This window comes from Dipodomys spectabilis, unplaced genomic scaffold (genome assembly GCF_019054845.1).
Source record: "Dipodomys spectabilis isolate Male_0828 unplaced genomic scaffold, ASM1905484v1 ptg000308l, whole genome shotgun sequence".
Classification (NCBI taxonomy): domain Eukaryota; kingdom Metazoa; phylum Chordata; class Mammalia; order Rodentia; family Heteromyidae; genus Dipodomys; species Dipodomys spectabilis.
The window spans coordinates 167,101-181,982 of NW_024870985.1; the positions used below are offsets into that span (position 1 = coordinate 167,101).

Here is a 14,882-nt window from a genome sequence, read left to right on the forward strand (position 1 = left end):
CAGTGATACAAATATAACTGATTTTACTTCATTTAGAAAACATTCTGAAACACTTCGAATACTATGATTTTCTAAAGTGAGGAAGCAAGTCAAAGAACAAATTATTGGTTTAAATTAAGAAGCAATAGGACAGTTTGGGGGTAGTTTTAAGAAGAATGTTCTACAATTTGAAGGACAGTGGAGGAGAACTCCAGGCAGCTTCTATATTTAACACAGGGCTCTGTGTTGACTCCTGGGAAGAAAGGGTTGAGGCTAAATCACAGAGCACCCTCTTCAATTTCAGATCTGGAGGGTGGGAACACATGGGATCCTGCAGTGTGTGATTAGCCTATCCTCCTTGGGTTTGTAGAAACCACACTTCCTTCTCTGGGGAGGAAGGCACCTTCCTCCCAAGTCTGTGCAGGTGACTGACATTCACTCCAGTAGTCCCTCTTCCCACAGAGAGTCCCATGAGCACAGGGCACAAGGCAGGCTTAGAGTTGGACCCAATCCCTGCCCAAGGTCACCTTTCAGGATCTGAGGAGCCTTTTTGTTCTGTCCCCAATGAGTTCTCCTCCCTCATATCTTCATCTCCCCAGTGACCCTGAACCTGTGTCTGTGTTGCAGGTTCCTGCTCTCTTCCCATTTCCAACAGGGAACTGGATTGTGGGGCCACAGTGTAAATGAAGATTCCAGAGGAACTGGAAGCACACATAAAGACCTCTAATTTGACCTTGTACATCTCTGCACATCCTGAAATTTTGTTAATTTTGTGCTTTCTTTAGCTAATTCACTTACGTTATGTATTGCACCAATATTGTATATTATATGAAGCAATAAGATATATTTTGTTTAGTAGAGTATTGAACATAGCTACCTGTGCCCTATTCCACATATAGATTAGTGTTGTATTCTAAAGATAAGCATTTAAATAATTTCCATTAAATGTTATTAATTAGGTCCTTTGCAGTTAGTTGCTTGCCTTTTTTTCTGTTTAAACGGAAAATCCTGTTAGGAAACTACATGAAGTATAAAATTCACTCTAGTGATTGTCCCCACTTTAACTCCTTTCCTACTTCATCATTAATCTCAAGATAACTCAGAATCCTCTTTGTTCCTCCCATTGGTGTGGCCATGAGAACAGTATTACCTGAAGTCTTCCAGAATGACTTAGATGTTAAGGCTTTTACCTAACATCTTCATCCTCTGCTCCTATCAAATGCATGTTTCCCATGCCTCTTTCTTACAATCTTCAAAATACTACTCTACTTCCCTCAGGCAAAAAATATCTCATCCTTAAAAGCTGTAGATATTCTACTTTTGTGGTTCCAGAAAGACTTGTTATTTTTCTTCAAGATTTTTCTACATTCAAATCCATTTTTGAGTCCAGAACATTCTCGTGTGTGCGTTGTCTCTGCCTCTCTGTCTCTCTCTGTCTCTCCCTCTCTCTCCATCTCTCTGTCTCTCATTTTCTTCCTCTGATTTCCCCTATCCATTTGATTGTTAGTAATCAAATCTATGAACTCTACAGGCTTAGGAAGGTATGCATCTAATCTCTTTCAGGCCATTTGTATTTTCTTACTTCTGTTGGTCTGTCTGTCTCTCTCTCTCTTCCTACTTCTGTTTCTGTCTCTGCCTTTATATGTGTCTTGTCTGTCTCACACACACTGTCCATTTGATTGTTAGGGATCAAATCCAGGTGCTTTGACATGCTTAGCATCTAATTTCTGTATTGAGCAACTTTGTGTTTCCTATTTCTAAAAACAAATTAGAAACATTAGATTTTGATGGAAACATTATTTGAATTTTTGTGGGGACTATAACATAGGGTGTTTCATTGAAGTGCGGGCCTTGGCTAGGGATCTTCCTTCCTCAATCTTCTAAGTGCTGGAGTTACAGTCTGGTAATTTGAGATGAAGTTTTTATTAGTTCTTTTGTGTCTTTGCTGAGATGTTTTTTTTTCAAACTCCTCATTTGTTCATTCATCTAGAGTTGTAGTTACTATCATTGCTGTGCATTTCTCTCAGATCTTTACCATCTTTTATATTTTCAAGGCTATCTACAGAAGGGTTACAGTTATATAAGTAAGGTAATAAGTACATTTCTTGTCAAACTTGTTGCCTCTTCCCTCACTTTCCTCCTACTTTTCCTTGCCCCACACCCCATTTTACTACCCCTTACTAAGTGTCTTTTCCTTCTATCTTTTCATTGTTGTTCTGGTAGTGAGACTGGATCTCTTCATCAGAGCCTACAACATACTCACTTGACATTTTCTCTCCTAACTTTACTTTTTGAACTACACTTCCAGTACAGTTTTGTTTGCCAGTTATTTGGAGAATTGGTTTCTCAAGCTTTTGTGTTTGGCCTAATATGAAAGTGTGACCCACAGAGCTTAGCCCTTGAAATGAGTAAGATAATGAGCATGAGCCTTGGGCTCTCAGTTCCAAATGCCTTTGAAAAATATTTATTTTCCTTTTCTTTTCTTTTCATTGTCAGAGTTCTTCACTGTATTTCATTTCTTTGCATTTCCTGGCTGAAATGATTTGTTAGTGACATTTATTATCTCCTGACTAGAGTCCCTTCATTCTCTGTTTCTTTCCTTCAAATTTTTGGGAATCATCCATGCTTGGTAACTTTTTCTTATTTTTTTTTCTCATTTTCAAGCTTGTACCTTGTCCTGGCCAGGTGCCACTGGCTCACACCTGTAATCTTAGCTACTCAGAAGGCTGAGATCTGAGGATCAAGGTCCAAAGCCAGATGGGCAGGAAAGTCTGGGAGACTCTTATCTCCAATAAACAACTCAGAAAACCGATGTGGGAGCCCTAACCTTGAGCTGAAGAGCTGAGGGACAGCACCCAGGCACAGAGTTCAAGGCCCACAACCGACAAAAAAAATAGAATGTATCTTGTCCTGTAGATAATTATCAAGACTGACAACTTTCATGTCATCAGGGATATCACTTTGTGTTTTCTATCACAGTACCTTTGTATAGAAATGACAACAATATCTTCTAGTGCTCACTTTTGTATGAAATTTGTTTACAAGACTTTTTAGGTGTGCAAGATTCAGCAATGGTTTTGCATCCTAACAGAGCTTCTTTCTGATATATCTGTATAATACTCACAAAGATGTCATGATTGTTATCCTTCCTCCATTCTTTACCATCAGCTTTTTCTTTCAGCACTTCTCACTAATCCTTCTCCCTTGTAGCCTGTTCCTGGTTGTTGCTCCAATGGGTGAGGCCTGTCTTAAAAGGACCTAGCTGCTACCATATTATCTATACCTGTCATCTTTCCCCTAAAATGGTGATGATTTAAAAAAACCTTGAGAAACTTTAGATATTTTCTTTATCTAGAAAAGATTTTCTTTCTGAATGATTTGACTTTATTTTCCAGTAAATCAGTCTTACTACATTTACAGAAATTGTTCTTCTTTTCTTATTTCAGATCTACTTCTCAGTTCATTTATTGATGCTTTCAACTTTCAGAATAATCAGGTTTGTCTCTTGCTGATTCCTAGTTCATGTTGTTACTATTGCTTTTGAGTCCTGCCGATCACCAGACTTTTCCGTGACAGTCACATGCACCCAGACTACAACTCCATTGACAAGGGGTATGTTAGTTGTCAGGCATGAAACTTTATCTCAGCCCTGGATTCTGAAGAAGTTATCTTTTTTATACACGTTATTTGTAGAAATATATTTATAAATAAATACTGATCATTCAAACCTCTTTGATTTTTCATATTGATATTTTGCAAGAGTAGATAAATAATTAAAACTCTCTGTAACATAGTATACACAGATATTACTCATTCCTCAAAGGAATTTGAGAGAACTTTATTAATGGATATACTTAATTGAAGAGGAAAAGAGTTAGCAAAAAATATGACCGGATCAACTAACTATGACAACAGCTGAACTCTAGGAAACAAAAAGGAAGATAGTGGTAGCAGTTTGGAAGATGGGCAGCTATAGGTCAAAGAAGCAAAGTTTCAGTGATGCTCAATGAGTAAGTCCTGAAAATCTAATTGACACTAAGATTCCTACCTGAGGTATTAATGGCTGGTTGTAATTAACATTTCAGTGTATAAGCACTTGTGCCCTGGACCACGTGGGATGAGGGAGGCTGCAGCCTGGGGACTCCCCTGTTTTGAGGTAACTTCTCCCTCCCCCACCCCCACACACTCTAATAGAGGGTGAGGAGAAGCATGTGCATGGGCCAGATGGAGTGGTCACCCTACAAGGAAGGCAAGGACTCAGATTCCCACCAAGTCCTTTTGCCTTTCTGCTTATCCGGGTAGCCAGGGTTGCCCCACTTTGCTGTATCTGTCAGTGATCATGGGACTTGAGCCGGGATCATGGGGTCATGACTGACACTGAGATCACTGAAGAGACAGAACCTGGAGCCCCTTGAGCATCACCGCAGACCTCCACTTTACTTTTCTGCATGGGCCAGTTGCGGTGCCATACCTGGGAGGCCCACACATGGAAGGAAGTGCTCTCCACACCCCCAGTGGGAGCAGAAGTGCAGGTGAAGGTACACACATGAATGCCCACATCAGCATCAGAGAAACCTGGAGGCGCACTGCACCTGCTACAGCCAGGCGGTTCCCAGGGCTTCTTTGGCTTTGCTGTGAGGACCTCTGTCTTCCTCCTGGTCCACGTGGGCCCGATTGTGGGTGCCATTACAGATGCCACCATTTCGAAGTAATGTGCTCACATTCTGAACCCATTGGGGTGAGGGGATACAAGTATGCACCTCAGTGCTAGATGGGTCTGGTCATGCCGTAGAGTCCACCCAGAAGGAAGGCAGGACTCAGAGGTCTTTCCTTCCTCCCATTCTGGCTTCAGCCCTTGTAGCTGGGGTTACTGGATTGACTCATGGCTGGAGTCTTCTTGGCTACCGCTGTCCTACAATGGGTGCTACACCTGCTGCAGCGGTGATGCAGTGCTCAGAGATCATGAGTTATTTTCAGAGCTTATTTGGCTTTTCAATAAGTCAAGGTACAACTCTATCCCTAGCTTTGACTTAACCTGCAAGTTGTCCATATTAAATGAATGCCAATGGACTAGATCTAGTATGTAATACCTAACCTGAAAACGTGCATATGTATGCATTGAGAGATTAGTGGTTTTACATCATTCTTCAAATTGTAGTTTTTATCCTCATGTTAATATTGAATCTTCAGCTGTTTCCTATTCCCTCGGGTGTGTTAAACTTAGCCTAGCATGATTCTTTTCTTTAATTTGATTTCGTGTGTGTGCATGTGTGTGTTGATATTGGAGGTTAAACTCAGGGCCTTGGCATTGTCCTTTACCTTTTTCTCGCAAAGCTAATGCCCTACCACAGCTCCACTTCCAACTTTTTTTGGGGTTAATTGGAGATGGATCTCATGGACTTTCTTGCCCCGGCTAGAGTCAAACATCAATCCTCAGATCTCACTTCCAGAGTGTATGTTTTGTTCTTAAGATCAAAACACGGCCAGGCATCAGTAGCTCATGCCTGTATTCCTAGCTACTCAAGAGGCTGAGATCTGAGGATTACAGTTCAAAGCCAGCCCAGGCAGGAAAGTTCATGAGACTTTCATCTCCAATAAATGACCAGAAAACTGACAGTGGCCTTGTGGTTCAAGTGGTAGAGTGCTCACCTTGAACTGAAGAGGTGAGTGACAGCTCCCAGGTCCAGAATTCAAGACCCATGGCCAACAGACAAAAACCAGATAGATCAAAACACTGAAGATGTATCTCAGAAGCCCCAGGCCATGACATTGTTACTGCTTACACTGTCACTAAAGATGTTTCTTTCTTTTAATAGAGGTTTCCATCAGTACAAGTATTTTACCAAGTGTGAGTATGCATAACTTTAGATAGCTGACAACTTGTTCATTACCCAACTTTATGGCCTACACCAAGAAGCCAATAGTTGGCAGACAACATTGGCACAAATTGTGCGTTACATATTCTTCCTCAGGAAATTAATGCTAAATAAAAACAAGGGAGATATGCCAGCCTGAGCTAAAGAGGGAAATCTTGTCTCAAAAACAAAAACTGAAGACAGGAATCTGAGAGAAGAGGGAAGGGGATTTATCTCAGCCTACATTTTCACCTGCACAGCTTACATCTTGTGATTTATCTTTTCATTCTATTCAGTAATCTACTTTCCTATGAGTTTTTTTTTTTTTTGCGGGGGGTGATCTGGTCTTGGGGTTTAAACTCTAGGACTTAGGCACTATCCCTCAGGTCTTCAGCTCAAGGCTAGCACTCTACCACTTGGGCCACAGCGCCGTTTCTTGCTTTTTTCCCTGCTTATGTGGTGCTGAGGAATCAAACCCAGGGCCTCATGCATGCAAGGCAAGCACTCTACCACTGACCCAACTTCCTAGCACCTTTCCAATGAGTTGTTAGATCTGGTTTCTTTCAGAATTAGAAATCTTACTGTTATGTTTGAGGATTTAGCTAAATGGAAGAGTAGTTGGCTGGCAAGTGCCAGACCCTCAGAGAAGAGTTAAGATCCTCATCCTCAGCAAAGAATTAAAAAAGACCTCAGTTTTTGATATTAAGAACAAAACATATACCAATAAATACATCTTTTGGAGCTCATTTAAGAAAAATATGATGAAAAAGCATAATATAAGCTAGGCACTGACGGCTCGTTCCTGCAATCCTAACTAATCAAGAAGCTGAGACTTGAAGATAATGGTTTGAAGCCAGCTAGCACAGAGAAAGCCTATGAGTGACTTATCTCTAATTAACCAGTAAAAATCCAGAACTGGAACTGACTCAAGTGGTAGAGTGCTAGCCTTGAGCTACAAAGCTAAGACACAGCACCCAGGCCCTAATGCAAAACAAGACAACAAAAACAAAAAGGTAAACTCATAACTTACAAACCATGAAAATATCAGCACTATAAAGGACAGAATCCCAATGATATTTCTTTCTTGATTCATAAAAATGTGTAGGAGATACATGCATCAGTTTGGATAAAGTTATCTAAACTCTCTCTGACACATTGTGCAGCTTTGCAGTATGGAGGAACTGCTCCTGGTACCAGGGCTTTTTGGGGAGAAGGATTCTGGCCAGCAGAGATACTGTGAGGTAGGGAACTTCTAGAAGCTTCCACAGGTCAGCTTCCAGCCACACAGCCTGTTTGGCCAGAGATAAACCCTCTGGAGACTGAGACTCAGGTCCTGTCCCCCTTCTTCTCCACTTTTCAGAATCTGACCCTTGGGCTGGAAAAATTTGTTAAACTCTGAGTGATTTGAAAGCCATGGCTTGGCCATCAAGTTGTTCTGTTTTGATGTTTCCACATCCTCCTGCATATTGTCCTTTAGTTTCTTTACTCTCGGCTAGTCTACCAATGAAGCCACAGCTCCAGGTCTGGGTTTTTACTTATTGGTTAATAAGACTTTCCTGCCAAGCCGGCTTTGAACTAAAAGTCTCAAATCTCAATCTCCTGAGTAGCTAGGATTACTGCTGTGAGACACTAGCACCCGGCCAGATCCTTTCTTCATAAACTAAAATCTACATGTTTTTCTGAGTTCAAATGGAAACTACTTTTTGTCTTCCATGGCTGGAGGCATAGCAGAGTAGCATGAGCAGCAGAGATATGCCTTACCTAGCAAACATGAAGCCCTGAGTTAAATCACTTGGATTGTACAATTTTACAATATAAAAATAAATAATTTCAAAACCTTTTTCCCACGTTGTAAGAAATTTTCAGCAGCTTATTGTGGACAGTTCTGGATTCAATGTTCTCCACTTAAGTATTTCCTTCATCATTACAGAAGGGAGACATTTTCTCGGTAGCACAAGTAGCAGCAGAGAAGACATTGGAAGAAAAGGCCTGGCCAGGTGGGTGAAGCTATGGAGTCCTGAAGGGAAGTGGCTTCCATGGAACCTTGCCAGTCACCTACAGCTGTGGGAAACAGGCATCTAGCTACCAAGGTGCGGTGAAATGGGAACATGACAGCCAAGACTGTGGAACCAGCCTAGGTCTGGCTGCTACTGTCCAATGAAATGAGAGCAAGGAACATTCATGCATAAATCTAGGACAGTTTTGCAGTCTGATCTTGTAGGTTTGTGTATGAATGCCCAGGATTGAAAGTGTTAAGACCAGGAGTGAGATGATTTGATTAGAAAAAGGACTCCTTCGATGTTCTACAAAAAATGTAGTTATGACCTTACTCATGTAACTGAAACCCCTTTGTACAGCATCTTTATAATAAAAATAACATTTAAAATTAACATATGCCCCATGCTTTCCCCTTATCTGCAGTATATGTCTAGGACAAGCAGAAAATGTCAAAACCTATGTACATCTGACCATATAAGCTAATGCTAAGCTAAATGAACCCCAAGATAGGGACACAAGAGATTTTATCTTTCTTGCTGTTCTTTTTAATGTACTTATAATGTACATTTTTTGTTTCCTTTGTATGTTCATCCCCCATTTTCTAACCCCTGTTGTCACTGTATGTGATTCTGGTGTCCTGTGTCTTGTATATACATTTTTCTAAATTGGGGAGGGGAAGGGAAATAAAATGCTGAAATAAGGTTACAGGAGGACCCATTGTAACAATGAGATGGACAAGACACTATGTTGGAAATGAATTTTACAACTTTGGGTGGGGAGGAATTGGAAAGGCTGGGAGGAAAGGGATGGTAGGGAAAAACAAAGGAGGGGATAACAATGCTTGATAGGAAATGGACTCATTACCATGCTCATGTAACTGTAACCCCTCTGTACAGTATCATTATAATAAAAATATTTAAATATAAAAAACGTATTCCTTCAGGACTTTCAGGCCTACCTAGTACTCATGACAATCTTGTCTCAATTCTAAGACATCTGTGTGTGTGTGTGTGTGTGTGTGTGTGTGTCTGCCTGCCTGTTTGGTTGTGTCTAGAGAATAGAAGGCAGATGTAGGAGACAAAGTTCCCTGAGAGACTGGTGCAGTGGCTTACACCTGAATTTCCAGCTATATGGAGGTGATCAGGGGGACGGTGGTTTGAAGCCAACATGGGCAAAACATTAATGGGACCACCAGTTCAGCAAAAATACCAAGTGAAATGGAACTGTCACCCTGTTATGTGGGAGACATAGAAGGAAGATCAGAATCTAAGGCTGATATAGGCAAAAATATGAGATCCCACCTGAAAAATAACCAAAACCAAAGGAGCTAAAGTTGTAGTTCAAATGCTAAAATGCCTTGCTAACAAGTGCAAATTAGAGTTCATACCTGAGTACTCATCACAAAAGAGTTGCATGAGAATATGACCTAATACATTCACTAATGCAGTTGATAATGGTGAGCCCTGCATTATCCATGCACCCCACAGTGAGCTGAATATAATTAAATTTACTTAGGATTATTTCCAGGCCAGAAAGTTATGAGACACATCAGGGGCTAAGACAGCACATCTGCCCCTGTGTAGGAAGACTGTGACAGGACACAGGCAAGCCTGCCTCCGGTCTGCTAGCTGCATTTCCTGTTGGGTGGTAAATCATAGAGCAGACTATCTTTCTTGTTTCTAGTGAACACATGGTACAGATTAGCAATTGGCTTTGAGGTATAATCTCATCCCTATCATGGGAAGAGCCTCTACTATGCTGATAGGCAGCCTGCTGGGAGCAGACATTCCATGGGTCTTGGAAAGGATGTCCACAATCCCAGGGCTCAGGCTGTTCTCAGTCATGAAAGTGATGAAGAGAGGAGCTTTGTTTTATTTATTTATGTATTTATTTATTTATTTTTGTCATTCATAGGGCCTGCACTCAGGGCCTGCAAGGCTAGCACTCTACCATGTGAGCCCTTGTGTCACTGTCAGCTTTTTCTGCTTATGTGGTGCTGAGGAATTGAACCCTGGGCCTCCGGTATGCAAGGTAAGCGCTCTACCACTGAGCCACCTTCCCAGCCCAGCTTCATTCTCTAATAAGGCTTAATAGGAGGGATTCAGAGCTGAGTCCTACATCCCTTCATCATTTTTTTAAAATAATTTTTATCGTGAAAATATTGTACTAAGGGGTTACAATTACATGGGCACGGTAATGAGTTCATTTCTTTTCAAGTGTTGTTGCCTCCTCCTTTGTTTTTCCCCTACCATCCTTCCCTCTCACCTCCTCAACTATACTCTGCTCCTCCTCCCCTTCCCCCACCCCGGAACCCTTGCCTAAATTGTAAAGTTTGTGTTTCAACATAGAGTCTTGTACATCTCGTTGTAATAGGTCAACCTGTATCCCTACTTAAACAATTTGTTTTTTCCCTTCCCCTTCCCTAATTATACCAACATCAAATACAGTGAAAACAAGGGTTATACCATGGGGGAGGGACATACATACAAAGGAACAAAATAATCGCATGGTACCTTATAAATATGTTAGAAACAATAACAAGAAAGAAAGAAAATCCCCTTGTGTCCCTCTCTTGGGGTTTATTTCGCTTAACATCATCTTATCTGACCTTTTCTGCTTGTCCCAGACATGTACTAGTTATTACAAATAAGGAAAACCATGGTCCCTTCACCTTTTAAATGCCTTGATTATATAGAAAAGGTCAATCTGACTCTGTTCTCTTTATTTCAGGAACCAACATGGCCCAGAAGGTAACTCAAGCTCAGCCTGTAATTTTAGTGGTAGAAAAGGAGGTTTTGACCCTAGACTGTTTATGTGAGACTAGGGTATCTTTATACTGCATCTTTTCTTACAAACAGCCCCGTAGCAGGGAATTGGTTTTTCTTATGCATCAGGACTCTTATGGGAAACAAAATGCAACAGAGGGTTGTTATTTCCTGAACTTCCAGAAGTTATCCAAATTAATCAAACACACCATCACAGTCACACAGCTGGAGGATTCAGCTGTGTATTTCTGCACACTCATAGAGCCTACAGTTAGAGGGGAGTTGGCAAGCACCTTACAAAACCCTCAGCTTCAGCAAGAGACCCAGGGAGAGAAGCAGGTCTTCTTCAGACCATTTCTTAGCTGTTCAAAGCTTTAGTGATAGGTTTATTGTGCACCAAGATGCTTGGAAGAGTGGCACTGCTGCTGGGGGTGGGGGGGGGAGCAGGGTCTTCCTGTCTTGGAAGGAGGACATCAATGTACACTCTGCAGTGGCACCAGGGGTCCTTGTGGGTATCCAAGGCTTTGGAATCAATGGCTTGTCCTTGACCCAGAGGTTGTACACATTGTCACAGTATTCAGTGACAAAGTCCCTGATGCATTAGTATGTCAGTTTTGAAGCTCTCCTGTTATAGCACGGCCTTTCAGCCAGTGTGGATGCAGCATTTCTGAAGAGAAAATTATTTTCACTTATCATTAGAACCAGTTCCAGTTCCTGGAAATCTTGGAGTCGAGCAACATCTTTGTCCTTTCTTAAGAGAGTATTGGGTGACTTTCTGATCTTCTCTACTTGATCTGGATTAACACCCAGCTCACAGCAGCTCACTCTGAGCAGTTCTTGGTAGGCGAGCTCCTGTCAGTCCAGTTCAATTTCAATGAAATCATTTTCTCGAAGAGATGGATTCTGAATCCGTACCTTGAGTACCAGCTCTTGCATATTAAGTGGAAATGCTCCAGTAAAGAAAAAATGGCTGGAAGGCTGGTGCCGGTCCGGCATATGTCCCATTTGGAGGCTCCAGTGACACTGGTGGCTTAGATTGGACAGAAGAGAAGAGGGAGCTGTTCTGACTCACAGGCGGCTGACAAACAGGACCTGGTTTTGGGCTTTCTTGTGTTCTCAGTATGGCAGAGGGGGCAGACACATCACCGTTCTGAATCAATGCCAAAGAGGTGTGGTCCCGGGGGAAAGCTCCCCGCAAGGGGGGATCCCCAGAGGGGAGCAATGGAGGTGAACTGTCTGCAGATGGTGATGCTGGAGGCTTGGAGGGGCCCCCATTCTGCAGCTGGGGTGAATCCTCCACTGAAGTATTGTAGATAAAAGGGAAAGCTGGGTTGGCCAAATAGTTGGGAACAAAGGGCAGTTCTGACTCTTTCTTCAACTGGGGGAGGCTGTCTTCATCATCTTCTTCCACTCCCATTATCTTCCTGATTTCTCTCCTTGATGCTAACTGCACTGGCATTTCTCCTTTTGTAGTAAGAATCTCTTTGTCAGCTCCTGATTTTAATGGGTAAGAGACCACTTGGCCAGGGTTGCGTTTATATGCCCAGTGTAAACATGTCCAGCAGTTGACCTCATTTTGGGAGTTCACATCTACCCCGCTCTCCACCAGTTTCTGCACCTCCCAAATGTCCCCCAAAGCCGTGGCCTCCCGCAGCCTCTCCTGCTGCTCCTTCTGCTCTAGGATGGCACTTATCTTTCCCTCGGGTCCCAGGCCCCAGGCCGCCCCGCCCCACTCCGGGACAGTCAGCGCTGCCACCACCTCCACGGCCTGCTCTGGGCCATTGGGGAAGGGAGCACAGGGCTCACTGGCCCTGCTCCTGCGGCCGCCCTCCGCTTTGGCCCAGGTCAGGTGCCCTGTCTCCCACCCTCCCGCCCCATCCTGCCTGCTGCTCCGCAGCTCTCCCCACCCACAGGCCCAGGCCTCCTCCCCTGCCTTGGCAGCCACTGCAGGCCAGTTCCAGGGGTTTACTGTATTTTCATTCCTTTCCTGTTCTCCTCTTATCTTCCTTTCATTGGGTGAACAGCGAAGTTCAGCAGCAACTCCAATTGATGGTTAATCAATTGCCTCAGTTAACTAGAACCCTATATCCAAACCAAGAAACAACTTGTCTAACTATTCAGTCACCCAGTGGACCAAAATTATCTTCTTTTTTTCGTAGATCCTCTTAAGGTCCTGGTGAACGATCTTTCAGGAGATAAGATAGAGGATGAGCAGGCTCAACCAATTGGAGAGGTAGGTATAATTGCTTTCTTTTTCTAAAAGAGTGTTTTTTGTGTATTGTACCCTATGAAATCAAGTTCACATATGAAAATCTGATAACCTGATATAGATTAAAGAGGATTTATATAATATCCTTGTGGAGGAATGTCAGCTACAAGTGTGCAACACTAATACGTGATTAACAATGGCATTCATAATAAGAAAAAATAATAGCATGCCAATAGAGTGACTCATGCCTCTAATCCTAGGAACTTAGTGATTGAAATATGGGATCATGGTTCTAGGCATAACTTTTAGATAACACGTCAACCAATAGTTGGGGTGGGTTGGTGGTAAGGGCTACCATTTCACTTATGACAGCAAGCATAAAACATGTTTATCATGATGTAAGCCTGTCTGGACAAAGAGTGAGAGGCTCTCTCAAAAAATACCTATAGCCAAAAAGAACTGGAGGTATGGCTCAAATTGTTGGATCCCCACTTAGCAAGCACAGAGTTCTGAGTTGAGGCCAGTATTGCCAAAAACAAGGAAAATAGAGTGTTTTGGTTCAAAGTCACACACACACACACACACACACACACACACACACACACACACAAGCACATGTGTGGAACTATCACAATGAAACTGTACTTTTTTCAATTAAAATATGATGATGAAAACTATTTTGAAAAGAATAACATTAAGTTCACTTGATTGATAGGGAAAACATGCCTCTCACCTATGACTGCATTAGATACCAAAACTTTGGCAATGAACATTTTCCTCCCTTGCATATTTTTACTGTTCAAGGGGATTTTTTTTTAAATCTATGAACCATAGAGGAACTGACAAGCCTTCTTTGTAAATTTCAAGAGCCATTTGCAAAGCTGCATGTATAGTCTTTCCTTGGAGCAGTGTTTACCATCTATTTTTCTAACAACACCTTAGTGAACACAGTAATTGCAAAAAAAACATGGCATGATGGGACTCTCATAGTGCCCTTCTTTGTCTCATTGCACATGGACTCAGGAGCAATGGCAAATTTTAAGTATTCTCATCTTACTTGCTGAGGAACAAAGTAGGGAGAAAGGTTGGATTTTCTTGCCAGGTTTTTCTGATTGTTGTTGTTTTGAAAGCCAGCCTGACTCCAGGTCCTGATAGAAAAGGGAATTGGGAGTGTAGAACAACTATTGATAATCAAATGAAAATTGATACCATCTAGTACAATCCCAGAGAGCAGAATATTATTTTGTGGAGGTGGATTTTTGTTTATAAAAATTGGAACCAGGCACCGGTGGCTCATGCATGAAATCCTAGGTACTCAGGAGGCAGAGTAGCCATCAATTCAAAGCCAGCCTGGAAAGGAAACTCCATGAGACTCTTATCTCCAATAAACCACCAGAAAACTGGAAGTGACGATATGGCTCAAGTGGTAGGGTGCTAGCTTTGAGCTGAAGAGCTGGGGACAGGACCCCAGGCCCAGAGTTCAATCCCCATGACTGACAACAAAAGAAAAATGGAATGATAAATGTGAGTTTGTATGTAGTGATTCTAGTTATGTATTTTTCAAGGAAATATGTTTCTACATATAAACTGCAATTAGGTGTCATTTTACTGTTTTAAAAAGTCCCACAAGATTACCCTTCTTTTATAAATCAGTTTGAGTCCTTGCAGCAGCCCAATTTGGAGATTAGTTTAATATAATTACTCCTTTAGTGGAGGTGATCATAGATGAAAGACTCAGGATTTGATCTAGCACATGGAAGGATGAATATCAAATCTAGGTTTGGGCCCTAATGTTCATAATCTGAGGTGTGGATTTCTATTTATTAATGAGCAATGGGAAAACTGGTGATTATGCGGCATCTTCCAGCATGCAGGTGGATTCCTGAGATTTTTAAGTCTTACACAAATTCCAAAAATTCTCCAGCAGTATAAAGTGACCACAGGGTCAACACAATTTGAGGTGGCAATAAACACATTTGATTGTTATGTTCAATATAGTTAAGAAACCAAATCACACATAGCCTATATGGTACTAGGCAGATCATAGATTTACGAAAGTATGAGTCAAATGGCTAG

At 41.9% G+C, this 14,882-nt stretch overlaps 1 pseudogene; it reads right to left on the minus strand.

Moving 5' to 3' along the window:
- Positions 1-11,197: 11,197 nt before the first annotated feature.
- On the minus strand, positions 11,198-13,579 carry LOC122127713 (annotated as a pseudogene).
- Between the last annotated feature and the right edge of the window lie 1,303 nt (positions 13,580-14,882).